Source organism: Vicugna pacos, unplaced genomic scaffold, assembly GCF_048564905.1.
Source record: "Vicugna pacos unplaced genomic scaffold, VicPac4 scaffold_19, whole genome shotgun sequence".
Lineage (NCBI taxonomy): Eukaryota > Metazoa > Chordata > Mammalia > Artiodactyla > Camelidae > Vicugna > Vicugna pacos.
The window spans coordinates 42,366,009-42,378,547 of record NW_027328740.1 but is presented as its reverse complement, the minus strand read 5'-3'; positions in this window follow the sequence as shown (position 1 = coordinate 42,378,547).

The window sequence follows — 12,539 nt, the reverse complement described above, 5'->3', positions numbered from 1 at the left end:
CCACACAAGGTTGGGTTCCAGTATCCTGAGGGTGGGGTAGTTCCTCCAACTGACATCAGCGTCTTGGTTTGAATAGAATCCCTTTGCTTGTCTTCCCTGATGGTTTGCCTAGGCCAGTGTGTGGTTGAAAGTGGGATTTGGGATCTAAAACTAAGTATTAGCGTGTGCCTCTCCATGGGTAGTGGAGATGTTTAAACTACAACCCACAACTTGGGAATTACTGTGACCCCTGAAAAATGCGTGTGCTATGCTTCCCCACGTCCAGCACACACAGGAAGAAGTGTTCTGGGGTTCTGAGTGTGGGGAGGTTCCTCCAACAGACAGCAGCACCTGGGTTGTAATAGTATCACTTAGCTTGACTTCCCTAAGTGTTTTCCTAGGCCTAGCAGTAAGCGATGGTGGGGGATGGGCTCTAAAGCCAAGTATTAGCGAGTGCATCTCTGTGGGTAGTGGAGGGTTTTAAACTACTTCCCCAACCTTGGAACACCTGTGCCCCATAAAGATGCGTGGAATCTGTTTCCCCACCTCCAGCACACACACGGAGACGTGCTCAGGTATCCTGATTGTGGGGAGGCTCCTCCAAATGACAGCAGCGCCTGGGTTCTAAAAGAATCCCTTAGCTTGACTTCCCTGATGGCATGCCTAGGCTGGAGAGTGGGGGAAAGTGGGGGTTGGGCTCTAAACCAAGTATAAGCGAGAGCCTATCCATGGGATGTGGGTTTTTAACCTACAACCCACAACCATGGAATAAATGTGCCCCCTGAAAGATGCTTTGACTGTTTCCCTACATCCAGCACACACACGAAGATGTGTTCTTGTATTCTGAGTGTGGGGAAGTTCCTCAAACTGACAGCAGCACTTGGATTTTATTAGTATCCCTTAGCTTCTGTTCCCTGAGTGTTCTTTTAGGCCAGGCCATGAGGGAAAGCTGGGGGTTGGGCTTGGAGGCCACGTAGCAGTGAGTGCCCCCTGATCCATTGAGGAAGTACTTAGAGGACTTCTCCCTAAAGGGAACACCTTTTCCTGCATTCATCTGGGTGCAGTGGGGCTGCACAACTCTCCCACACCTAAGAATGTGTTCTGGAATTCTGAGTGCAGGGAAGTTCCTCCAACTGACAACAGCGCCTGGGTTCTAATTGAATCCCTTTGCTTGTCTTCCCTGATGGAAAGCCTAGGCGGGAGTGCGGGGGAAAGTGTGGTTTGGGCTCCAAAACCAAGTATTTGCGATGACCTCTCTATGGTTTGTGGAGGTGTTTAAACTACATCCCTAACCTGGGAACACCTGTGCCCCCATAAAGATCCGTGGAGTCTGTTTCCACACCTCCAGCACACACACGAACACTTGCACAGTTATCCCGAGAGTGGGCAGCCTCCTCCAACTGAGAGCAGGGCCTTGGTTCTTATAAAATCGCTTAACTTGTCTACCCTGTTTGGTTGCCTGATACGGAGTGCTGGGGAAAGGGTGGGTTGGGCTCTAAATCCAAGTATTAGCGAGTGCTTCTCCATGGGATTTGGAGGTTATTAACCAAAAGCCCACAACATGGGAATACCTGTGCTCCTTGAAAAAAGCGTGGACTCTGTATCCCCACCACCAGAACACACATGAAGAAGTTTTCTGCTATCCTGGGGGTGGGCTGGCAATTTCAGGTGACAGAAGCGGCTGGGTTCTAATCGAATCCCTTAGCTTGTAATCCCTGAGTGTTTCCCTAGGACTGACTCTGAGAGAAACCTGGGGGTTGGGCTTTGAGGCCAAATAGTAGCGAGTGTCCCCGATGGACTGAGGAAGTATTTAGATGAATTCTCCATAAAGGGAAACACCTGAGCACCCATTCATCTGCGTGGAGTGGGGCTTCAAATCTCCCCACCACACAAGGTTGGGTTCCAGTATCCTGAGGGTGGGGTAGTTCCTCCAACTGACATCAGCGTCTTGGTTTGAATAGAATCCCTTTGCTTGTCTTCCCTGATGGTTTGCCTAGGCCAGTGTGTGGTTGAAAGTGGGATTTGGGATCTAAAACTAAGTATTAGCGTGTGCCTCTCCATGGGTAGTGGAGATGTTTAAACTACAACCCACAACTTGGGAATTACTGTGACCCCTGAAAAATGCGTGTGCTATGCTTCCCCACGTCCAGCACACACAGGAAGAAGTGTTCTGGGGTTCTGAGTGTGGGGAGGTTCCTCCAACAGACAGCAGCACCTGGGTTGTAATAGAATCACTTAGCTTGACTTCCCTAAGTGTTTTCCTAGGCCTAGCAGTAAGCGATGGTGGGGGATGGGCTCTAAAGCCAAGTATTAGCGAGTGCATCTCTGTGGGTAGTGGAGGGTTTTAAACTACTTCCCCAACCTTGGAACACCTGTGCCCCATAAAGATGCGTGGAATCTGTTTCCCCACCTCCAGCACACACACGGAGACGTGCTCAGGTATCCTGATTGTGGGGAGGCTCCTCCAAATGACAGCAGCGCCTGGGTTCTAAAAGTATCCCTTAGCTTGACTTCCCTGATGGCATGCCTAGGCTGGAGAGTGGGGGAAAGTGGGGGTTGGGCTCTAAACCAAGTATAAGCGAGAGCCTATCCATGGGATGTGGGTTTTTAACCTACAACCCACAACCATGGAATAAATGTGCCCCCTGAAAGATGCTTTGACTCTTTCCCTACATCCAGCACACACACGAAGATGTGTTCTTGTATTCTGAGTGTGGGGAAGTTCCTCAAACTGACAGCAGCACTTGGATTTTATTAGTATCCCTTAGCTTCTGTTCCCTGAGTGTTCTTTTAGGCCAGGCCATGAGGGAAAGCTGGGGGTTGGGCTTGGAGGCCACGTAGCAGTGAGTGCCCCCTGATCCATTGAGGAAGTACTTAGAGGACTTCTCCCTAAAGGGAACACCTTTTCCTGCATTCATCTGGGTGCAGTGGGGCTGCACAACTCTCCCACACCTAAGAATGTGTTCTGGAATTCTGAGTGCAGGGAAGTTCCTCCAACTGACAGCAGCGCCTGGGTTCTAATTGAATCCCTTTGCTTGTCTTCCCTGATGGAAAGCCTAGGCGGGAGTGCGGGGGAAAGTGTGGTTTGGGCTCCAAAACCAAGTATATGCGATGACCTCTCTATGGTTTGTGGAGGTGTTTAAACTACATCCCTAACCTGGGAACACCTGTGCCCCCATAAAGATCCGTGGAGTCTGTTTCCACACCTCCAGCACACACACGAACACTTGCACAGTTATCCCGAGAGTGGGCAGCCTCCTCCAACTGAGAGCAGGGCCTTGGTTCTTATAAAATCGCTTAACTTGTCTACCCTGTTTGGTTGCCTGATACGGAGTGCTGGGGAAAGGGTGGGTTGGGCTCTAAATCCAAGTATTAGCGAGTGCTTCTCCATGGGATTTGGAGGTTATTAACCAAAAGCCCACAACATGGGAATACCTGTGCTCCTTGAAAAAAGCGTGGACTCTGTATCCCCACCACCAGAACACACATGAAGAAGTTTTCTGCTATCCTGAGGGTGGGCTGGCAATTTCAGGTGACAGAAGCGGCTGGGTTCTAATCGAATCCCTTAGCTTGTAATCCCTGAGTGTTTCCCTAGGACTGACTCTGAGAGAAACCTGGGGGTTGGGCTTTGAGGCCAAATAGTAGCGAGTGTCCCCGATGGACTGAGGAAGTCTTTAGATGAATTCTCCATAAAGGGAAACACCTGAGCACCCATTCATCTGCGTGGAGTGGGGCTTCAAATCTCCCCACCACACAAGGTTGGGTTCCAGTATCCTGAGGGTGGGGTAGTTCCTCCAACTGACATCAGCGTCTTGGTTTGAATAGAATCCCTTTGCTTGTCTTCCCTGATGGTTTGCCTAGGCCAGTGTGTGGTTGAAAGTGGGATTTGGGATCTAAAACTAAGTATTAGCGTGTGCCTCTCCATGGGTAGTGGAGATGTTTAAACTACAACCCACAACTTGGGAATTACTGTGACCCCTGAAAAATGCGTGTGCTATGCTTCCCCACGTCCAGCACACACAGGAAGAAGTGTTCTGGGGTTCTGAGTGTGGGGAGGTTCCTCCAACAGACAGCAGCACCTGGGTTGTAATAGAATCACTTAGCTTGACTTCCCTAAGTGTTTTCCTAGGCCTAGCAGTAAGCGATGGTGGGGGATGGGCTCTAAAGCCAAGTATTAGCGAGTGCATTTCTGTGGGTAGTGGAGGGTTTTAAACTACTTCCCCAACCTTGGAACACCTGTGCCCCATAAAGATGCGTGGAATCTGTTTCCCCACCTCCAGCACACACACGGAGACGTGCTCAGGTATCCTGATTGTGGGGAGGCTCCTCCAAATGACAGCAGCGCCTGGGTTCTAAAAGTATCCCTTAGCTTGACTTCCCTGATGGCATGCCTAGGCTGGAGAGTGGGGGAAAGTGGGGGTTGGGCTCTAAACCAAGTATAAGCGAGAGCCTATCCATGGGATGTGGGTTTTTAACCTACAACCCACAACCATGGAATAAATGTGCCCCCTGAAAGATGCTTTGACTCTTTCCCTACATCCAGCACACACACGAAGATGTGTTCTTGTATTCTGAGTGTGGGGAAGTTCCTCAAACTGACAGCAGCACTTGGATTTTATTAGTATCCCTTAGCTTCTGTTCCCTGAGTGTTCTTTTAGGCCAGGCCATGAGGGAAAGCTGGGGGTTGGGCTTGGAGGCCACGTAGCAGTGAGTGCCCCCTGATCCATTGAGGAAGTACTTAGAGGACTTCTCCCTAAAGGGAACACCTTTTCCTGCATTCATCTGGGTGCAGTGGGGCTGCACAACTCTCCCACACCTAAGAATGTGTTCTGGAATTCTGAGTGCAGGGAAGTTCCTCCAACTGACAGCAGCGCCTGGGTTCTAATTGAATCCCTTTGCTTGTCTTCCCTGATGGAAAGCCTAGGCGGGAGTGCGGGGGAAAGTGTGGTTTGGGCTCCAAAACCAAGTATTTGCGATGACCTCTCTATGGTTTGTGGAGGTGTTTAAACTACATCCCTAACCTGGGAACACCTGTGCCCCCATAAAGATCCGTGGAGTCTGTTTCCACACCTCCAGCACACACACGAACACTTGCACAGTTATCCCGAGAGTGGGCAGCCTCCTCCAACTGAGAGCAGGGCCTTGGTTCTTATAAAATCGCTTAACTTGTCTACCCTGTTTGGTTGCCTGATACGGAGTGCTGGGGAAAGGGTGGGTTGGGCTCTAAATCCAAGTATTAGCGAGTGCTTCTCCATGGGATTTGGAGGTTATTAACCAAAAGCCCACAACATGGGAATACCTGTGCTCCTTGAAAAAAGCGTGGACTCTGTATCCCCACCACCAGAACACACATGAAGAAGTTTTCTGCTATCCTGAGGGTGGGCTGGCAATTTCAGGTGACAGAAGCGGCTGGGTTCTAATCGAATCCCTTAGCTTGTAATCCCTGAGTGTTTCCCTAGGACTGACTCTGAGAGAAACCTGGGGGTTGGGCTTTGAGGCCAAATAGTAGCGAGTGTCCCCGATGGACTGAGGAAGTATTTAGATGAATTCTCCATAAAGGGAAACACCTGAGCACCCATTCATCTGCGTGGAGTGGGGCTTCAAATCTCCCCACCACACAAGGTTGGGTTCCAGTATCCTGAGGGTGGGGTAGTTCCTCCAACTGACATCAGCGTCTTGGTTTGAATAGAATCCCTTTGCTTGTCTTCCCTGATGGTTTGCCTAGGCCAGTGTGTGGTTGAAAGTGGGATTTGGGATCTAAAACTAAGTATTAGCGTGTGCCTCTCCATGGGTAGTGGAGATGTTTAAACTACAACCCACAACTTGGGAATTACTGTGACCCCTGAAAAATGCGTGTGCTATGCTTCCCCACGTCCAGCACACACAGGAAGAAGTGTTCTGGGGTTCTGAGTGTGGGGAGGTTCCTCCAACAGACAGCAGCACCTGGGTTGTAATAGAATCACTTAGCTTGACTTCCCTAAGTGTTTTCCTAGGCCTAGCAGTAAGCGATGGTGGGGGATGGGCTCTAAAGCCAAGTATTAGCGAGTGCATCTCTGTGGGTAGTGGAGGGTTTTAAACTACTTCCCCAACCTTGGAACACCTGTGCCCCATAAAGATGCGTGGAATCTGTTTCCCCACCTCCAGCACACACACGGAGACGTGCTCAGGTATCCTGATTGTGGGGAGGCTCCTCCAAATGACAGCAGCGCCTGGGTTCTAAAAGAATCCCTTAGCTTGACTTCCCTGATGGCATGCCTAGGCTGGAGAGTGGGGGAAAGTGGGGGTTGGGCTCTAAACCAAGTATAAGCGAGAGCCTATCCATGGGATGTGGGTTTTTAACCTACAACCCACAACCATGGAATAAATGTGCCCCCTGAAAGATGCTTTGACTGTTTCCCTACATCCAGCACACACACGAAGATGTGTTCTTGTATTCTGAGTGTGGGGAAGTTCCTCAAACTGACAGCAGCACTTGGATTTTATTAGTATCCCTTAGCTTCTGTTCCCTGAGTGTTCTTTTAGGCCAGGCCATGAGGGAAAGCTGGGGGTTGGGCTTGGAGGCCACGTAGCAGTGAGTGCCCCCTGATCCATTGAGGAAGTACTTAGAGGACTTCTCCCTAAAGGGAACACCTTTTCCTGCATTCATCTGGGTGCAGTGGGGCTGCACAACTCTCCCACACCTAAGAATGTGTTCTGGAATTCTGAGTGCAGGGAAGTTCCTCCAACTGACAACAGCGCCTGGGTTCTAATTGAATCCCTTTGCTTGTCTTCCCTGATGGAAAGCCTAGGCGGGAGTGCGGGGGAATGTGTGGTTTGGGCTCCAAAACCAAGTATTTGCGATGACCTCTCTATGGTTTGTGGAGGTGTTTAAACTACATCCCTAACCTGGGAACACCTGTGCCCCCATAAAGATCCGTGGAGTCTGTTTTCACACCTCCAGCACACACACGAACACTTGCACAGTTATCCCGAGAGTGGGCAGCCTCCTCCAACTGAGAGCAGGGCCTTGGTTCTTATAAAATCGCTTAACTTGTCTACCCTGTTTGTTTGCCTGATACGGAGTGCTGGGGAAAGGGTGGGTTGGGCTCTAAATCCAAGTATTAGCGAGTGCTTCTCCATGGGATTTGGAGGTTATTAACCAAAAGCCCACAACATGGGAATACCTGTGCTCCTTGAAAAAAGCGTGGACTCTGTATCCCCACCACCAGAACACACATGAAGAAGTTTTCTGCTATCCTGGGGGTGGGCTGGCAATTTCAGGTGACAGAAGCGGCTGGGTTCTAATCGAATCCCTTAGCTTGTAATCCCTGAGTGTTTCCCTAGGACTGACTCTGAGAGAAACCTGGGGGTTGGGCTTTGAGGCCAAATAGTAGCGAGTGTCCCCGATGGACTGAGGAAGTATTTAGATGAATTCTCCATAAAGGGAAACACCTGAGCACCCATTCATCTGCGTGGAGTGGGGCTTCAAATCTCCCCACCACACAAGGTTGGGTTCCAGTATCCTGAGGGTGGGGTAGTTCCTCCAACTGACATCAGCGTCTTGGTTTGAATAGAATCCCTTTGCTTGTCTTCCCTGATGGTTTGCCTAGGCCAGTGTGTGGTTGAAAGTGGGATTTGGGATCTAAAACTAAGTATTAGCGTGTGCCTCTCCATGGGTAGTGGAGATGTTTAAACTACAACCCACAACTTGGGAATTACTGTGACCCCTGAAAAATGCGTGTGCTATGCTTCCCCACGTCCAGCACACACAGGAAGAAGTGTTCTGGGGTTCTGAGTGTGGGGAGGTTCCTCCAACAGACAGCAGCACCTGGGTTGTAATAGAATCACTTAGCTTGACTTCCCTAAGTGTTTTCCTAGGCCTAGCAGTAAGCGATGGTGGGGGATGGGCTCTAAAGCCAAGTATTAGCGAGTGCATCTCTGTGGGTAGTGGAGGGTTTTAAACTACTTCCCCAACCTTGGAACACCTGTGCCCCATAAAGATGCGTGGAATCTGTTTCCCCACCTCCAGCACACACACGGAGACGTGCTCAGGTATCCTGATTGTGGGGAGGCTCCTCCAAATGACAGCAGCGCCTGGGTTCTAAAAGTATCCCTTAGCTTGACTTCCCTGATGGCATGCCTAGGCTGGAGAGTGGGGGAAAGTGGGGGTTGGGCTCTAAACCAAGTATAAGCGAGAGCCTATCCATGGGATGTGGGTTTTTAACCTACAACCCACAACCATGGAATAAATGTGCCCCCTGAAAGATGCTTTGACTGTTTCCCTACATCCAGCACACACACGAAGATGTGTTCTTGTATTCTGAGTGTGGGGAAGTTCCTCAAACTGACAGCAGCACTTGGATTTTATTAGTATCCCTTAGCTTCTGTTCCCTGAGTGTTCTTTTAGGCCAGGCCATGAGGGAAAGCTGGGGGTTGGGCTTGGAGGCCACGTAGCAGTGAGTGCCCCCTGATCCATTGAGGAAGTACTTAGAGGACTTCTCCCTAAAGGGAACACCTTTTCCTGCATTCATCTGGGTGCAGTGGGGCTGCACAACTCTCCCACACCTAAGAATGTGTTCTGGAATTCTGAGTGCAGGGAAGTTCCTCCAACTGACAGCAGCGCCTGGGTTCTAATTGAATCCCTTTGCTTGTCTTCCCTGATGGAAAGCCTAGGCGGGAGTGCGGGGGAAAGTGTGGTTTGGGCTCCAAAACCAAGTATTTGCGATGACCTCTCTATGGTTTGTGGAGGTGTTTAAACTACATCCCTAACCTGGGAACACCTGTGCCCCCATAAAGATCCGTGGAGTCTGTTTCCACACCTCCAGCACACACACGAACACTTGCACAGTTATCCCGAGAGTGGGCAGCCTCCTCCAACTGAGAGCAGGGCCTTGGTTCTTATAAAATCGCTTAACTTGTCTACCCTGTTTGGTTGCCTGATACGGAGTGCTGGGGAAAGGGTGGGTTGGGCTCTAAATCCAAGTATTAGCGAGTGCTTCTCCATGGGATTTGGAGGTTATTAACCAAAAGCCCACAACATGGGAATACCTGTGCTCCTTGAAAAAAGCGTGGACTCTGTATCCCCACCACCAGAACACACATGAAGGAGTTTTCTGCTATCCTGAGTGTGGGCTGGCAATTTCAAGTGACAGAAGCGGCTGGGTTCTAATAGAATCCCTTAGCTTGTAATCCCTGAGTGTTTCCCTAGGACTGACTCTGAGAGAAACCTGGGGGTTGGGCTTTGAGGCCAAATAGTAGCGAGTGTCCCCGATGGACTGAGGAAGTATTTAGATGAATTCTCCATAAAGGGAAACACCTGAGCACCCATTCATCTGCGTGGAGTGGGGCTTCAAATCTCCCCACCACACAAGGTTGGGTTCCAGTATCCTGAGGGTGGGGTAGTTCCTCCAACTGACATCAGCGTCTTGGTTTGAATAGAATCCCTTTGCTTGTCTTCCCTGATGGTTTGCCTAGGCCAGTGTGTGGTTGAAAGTGGGATTTGGGATCTAAAACTAAGTATTAGCGTGTGCCTCTCCATGGGTAGTGGAGATGTTTAAACTACAACCCACAACTTGGGAATTACTGTGACCCCTGAAAAATGCGTGTGCTATGCTTCCCCACGTCCAGCACACACAGGAAGAAGTGTTCTGGGGTTCTGAGAGTGGGGAGGTTCCTCCAACAGACAGCAGCACCTGGGTTGTAATAGAATCCCTTAGCTTGACTTCCCTAAGTGTTTTCCTAGGCCTAGCAGTAAGCGATGGTGGGGGATGGGCTCTAAAGCCAAGTATTAGCGAGTGCATCTCTGTGGGTAGTGGAGGGTTTTAAACTACTTCCCCAACCTTGGAAAACCTGTGCCCCATAAAGATGCGTGGAATCTGTTTCCCCACCTCCAGCACACACACGGAGACGTGCTCAGGTATCCTGATTGTGGGGAGGCTCCTCCAAATGACAGCAGCGCCTGGGTTCTAAAAGAATCCCTTAGCTTGTCTTCCCTGATGGCATGCCTAGGCTGGAGAGTGGGGGAAAGTGGGGGTTGGGCTCTAAACCAAGTATAAGCGAGAGCCTATCCATGGGATGTGGGTTTTTAACCTACAACCCACAACCATGGAATAAATGTGCCCCCTGAAAGATGCTTTGACTGTTTCCCTACATCCAGCACACACACGAAGATGTGTTCTTGTATTCTGAGTGTGGGGAAGTTCCTCAAACTGACAGCAGCACCTGGATTCTATTAGTATCCCTTAGCTACTGTTCCCTGAGTGTTCTTTTAGGCCAGGCCTTGAGGGAAAGCTGGGGGTTGGGCTTGGAGGCCACGTAGCAGTGAGTGCCCCCTGATCCATTGAGGAAGTACTTAGAGGACTTCTCCCTAAAGGGAACACCTTTTCCTGCATTCATCTGGGTGCAGTGGGGCTGCACAACTCTCCCACACCTAAGAATGTGTTCTGGAATTCTGAGTGCAGGGAAGTTCCTCCAACTGACAGAAGCGCCTGGGTTCTAATTGAATCCCTTTGCTTGTCTTCCCTGATGGAAAGCCTAGGCGGGAGTGCGGGGGAAAGTGTGGTTTGGGCTCCAAAACCAAGTATTTGCGATGACCTCTCTAAGGTTTGTGGAGGTGTTTAAACTACATCCCTAACCTGGGAACACCTGTGCCCCAATGAAGATCCGTGGAGTCTGTTTCCACACCTCCAGCACACACACGAACACTTGCACAGTTATCCTGAGAGTGGGCAGCCTCCTCCAACTGAGAGCAGGGCCTTGGTTCTTATAAAATCGCTTAACTTGTCTACCCTGTTTGGTTGCCTTATACGGAGTGCTGGGGAAAGGGTGGGTTGAGCTCTAAATCCAAGTATTAGCGAGTGCTTCTCCATGGGATTTGGAGGTTATTAACCAGAAGCCCACAACATGGGAATACCTGTGCTCCTTGAAAAAAGCGTGGACTCTGTATCCCCACCACCAGAACACACATGAAGAAGTTTTCTGCTATCTTGAGTGTGGGCTGGCAATTTCAGGTGACAGAAGCGGCTGGGTTCTAATAGAATCCCTTAGCTTGTAATCCCTGAGTGTTTCCCTAGGACTGACTCTGAGAGAAACCTGGGGGTTGGGCTTTGAGGCCAAATAGTAGCGAGTGTCCCCGATGGACTGAGGAAGTCTTTAGATGAATTCTCCATAAAGGGAAACACCTGAGCACCCATTCATCTGCGTGGAGTGGGGCTTCAAATCTCCCCACCACACAAGGTTGGGTTCCAGTATCCTGAGGGTGGGGTAGTTCCTCCAACTGACATCAGCGTCTTGGTTTGAATAGAATCCCTTTGCTTGTCTTCCCTGATGGTTTGCCTAGGCCAGTGTGTGGTTGAAAGTGGGATTTGGGATCTAAAACTAAGTATTAGCGTGTGCCTCTCCATGGGTAGTGGAGATGTTTAAACTACAACCCACAACTTGGGAATTACTGTGACCCCTGAAAAATGCGTGTGCTATGTTTCCCCACGTCCAGCACACACAGGAAGAAGTGTTCTGGGGTTCTGAGAGTGGGGAGGTTCCTCCAACAGACAGCAGCAACTGGGTTGTAATAGAATCCCTTAGCTTGACTTCCCTAAGTGTTTTCCTAGGCCTAGCAGTAAGCGATGGTGGGGGATGGGCTCTAAAGCCAAGTATTAGCGAGTGCATCTCTGTGGGTAGTGGAGGGTTTTAAACTACTTCCCCAACCTTGGAAAACCTGTGCCCCATAAAGATGCGTGGAATCTGTTTCCCCACCTCCAGCACACACACGGAGACGTGCTCAGGTATCCTGATTGTGGGGAGGCTCCTCCAAATGACAGCAGCGCCTGGGTTCTAAAAGAATCCCTTAGCTTGTCTTCCCTGATGGCATGCCTAGGCTGGAGAGTGGGGGAAAGTGGGGGTTGGGCTCTAAACCAAGTATAAGCGAGAGCCTATCCATGGGATGTGGGTTTTTAACTTACAACCCACAACCATGGAATAAATGTGCCCCCTGAAAGATGCTTTGACTGTTTCCCTACATCCAGCACACACACGAAGACTTGTTCTTGTATTCTGAGTGTGGGGAAGTTCCTCAAACTGACAGCAGCACCTGGATTCTATTAGTATCCCTTAGCTACTGTTCCCTGAGTGTTCTTTTAGGCCAGGCCTTGAGGGAAAGCTGGGGGTTGGGCTTGGAGGCCACGTAGCAGTGAGTGCCCCCTGATCCATTGAGGAAGTACTTAGAGGACTTCTCCCTAAAGGGAACACCTTTTCCTGCATTCATCTGGGTGCAGTGGGGCTGCACATCTCTCCCACTCCTAAGAATGTGTTCTGGAATTCTGAGTGCAGGGAAGTTCCTCCAACTGACAGAAGCGCCTGGGTTCTAATTGAATCCCTTTGCTTGTCTTCCCTGATGGAAAGCCTAGGCGGGAGTGCGGGGGAAAGTGTGGTTTGGGCTCCAAAACCAAGTATTTGCGATGACCTCTCTAAGGTTTGTGGAGGTGTTTAAACTACATCCCTAACCTGGGAACACCTGTGCCCCAATGAAGATCCGTGGAGTCTGTTTCCACACCTCCAGCACACACACGAACACTTGCACAGTTATC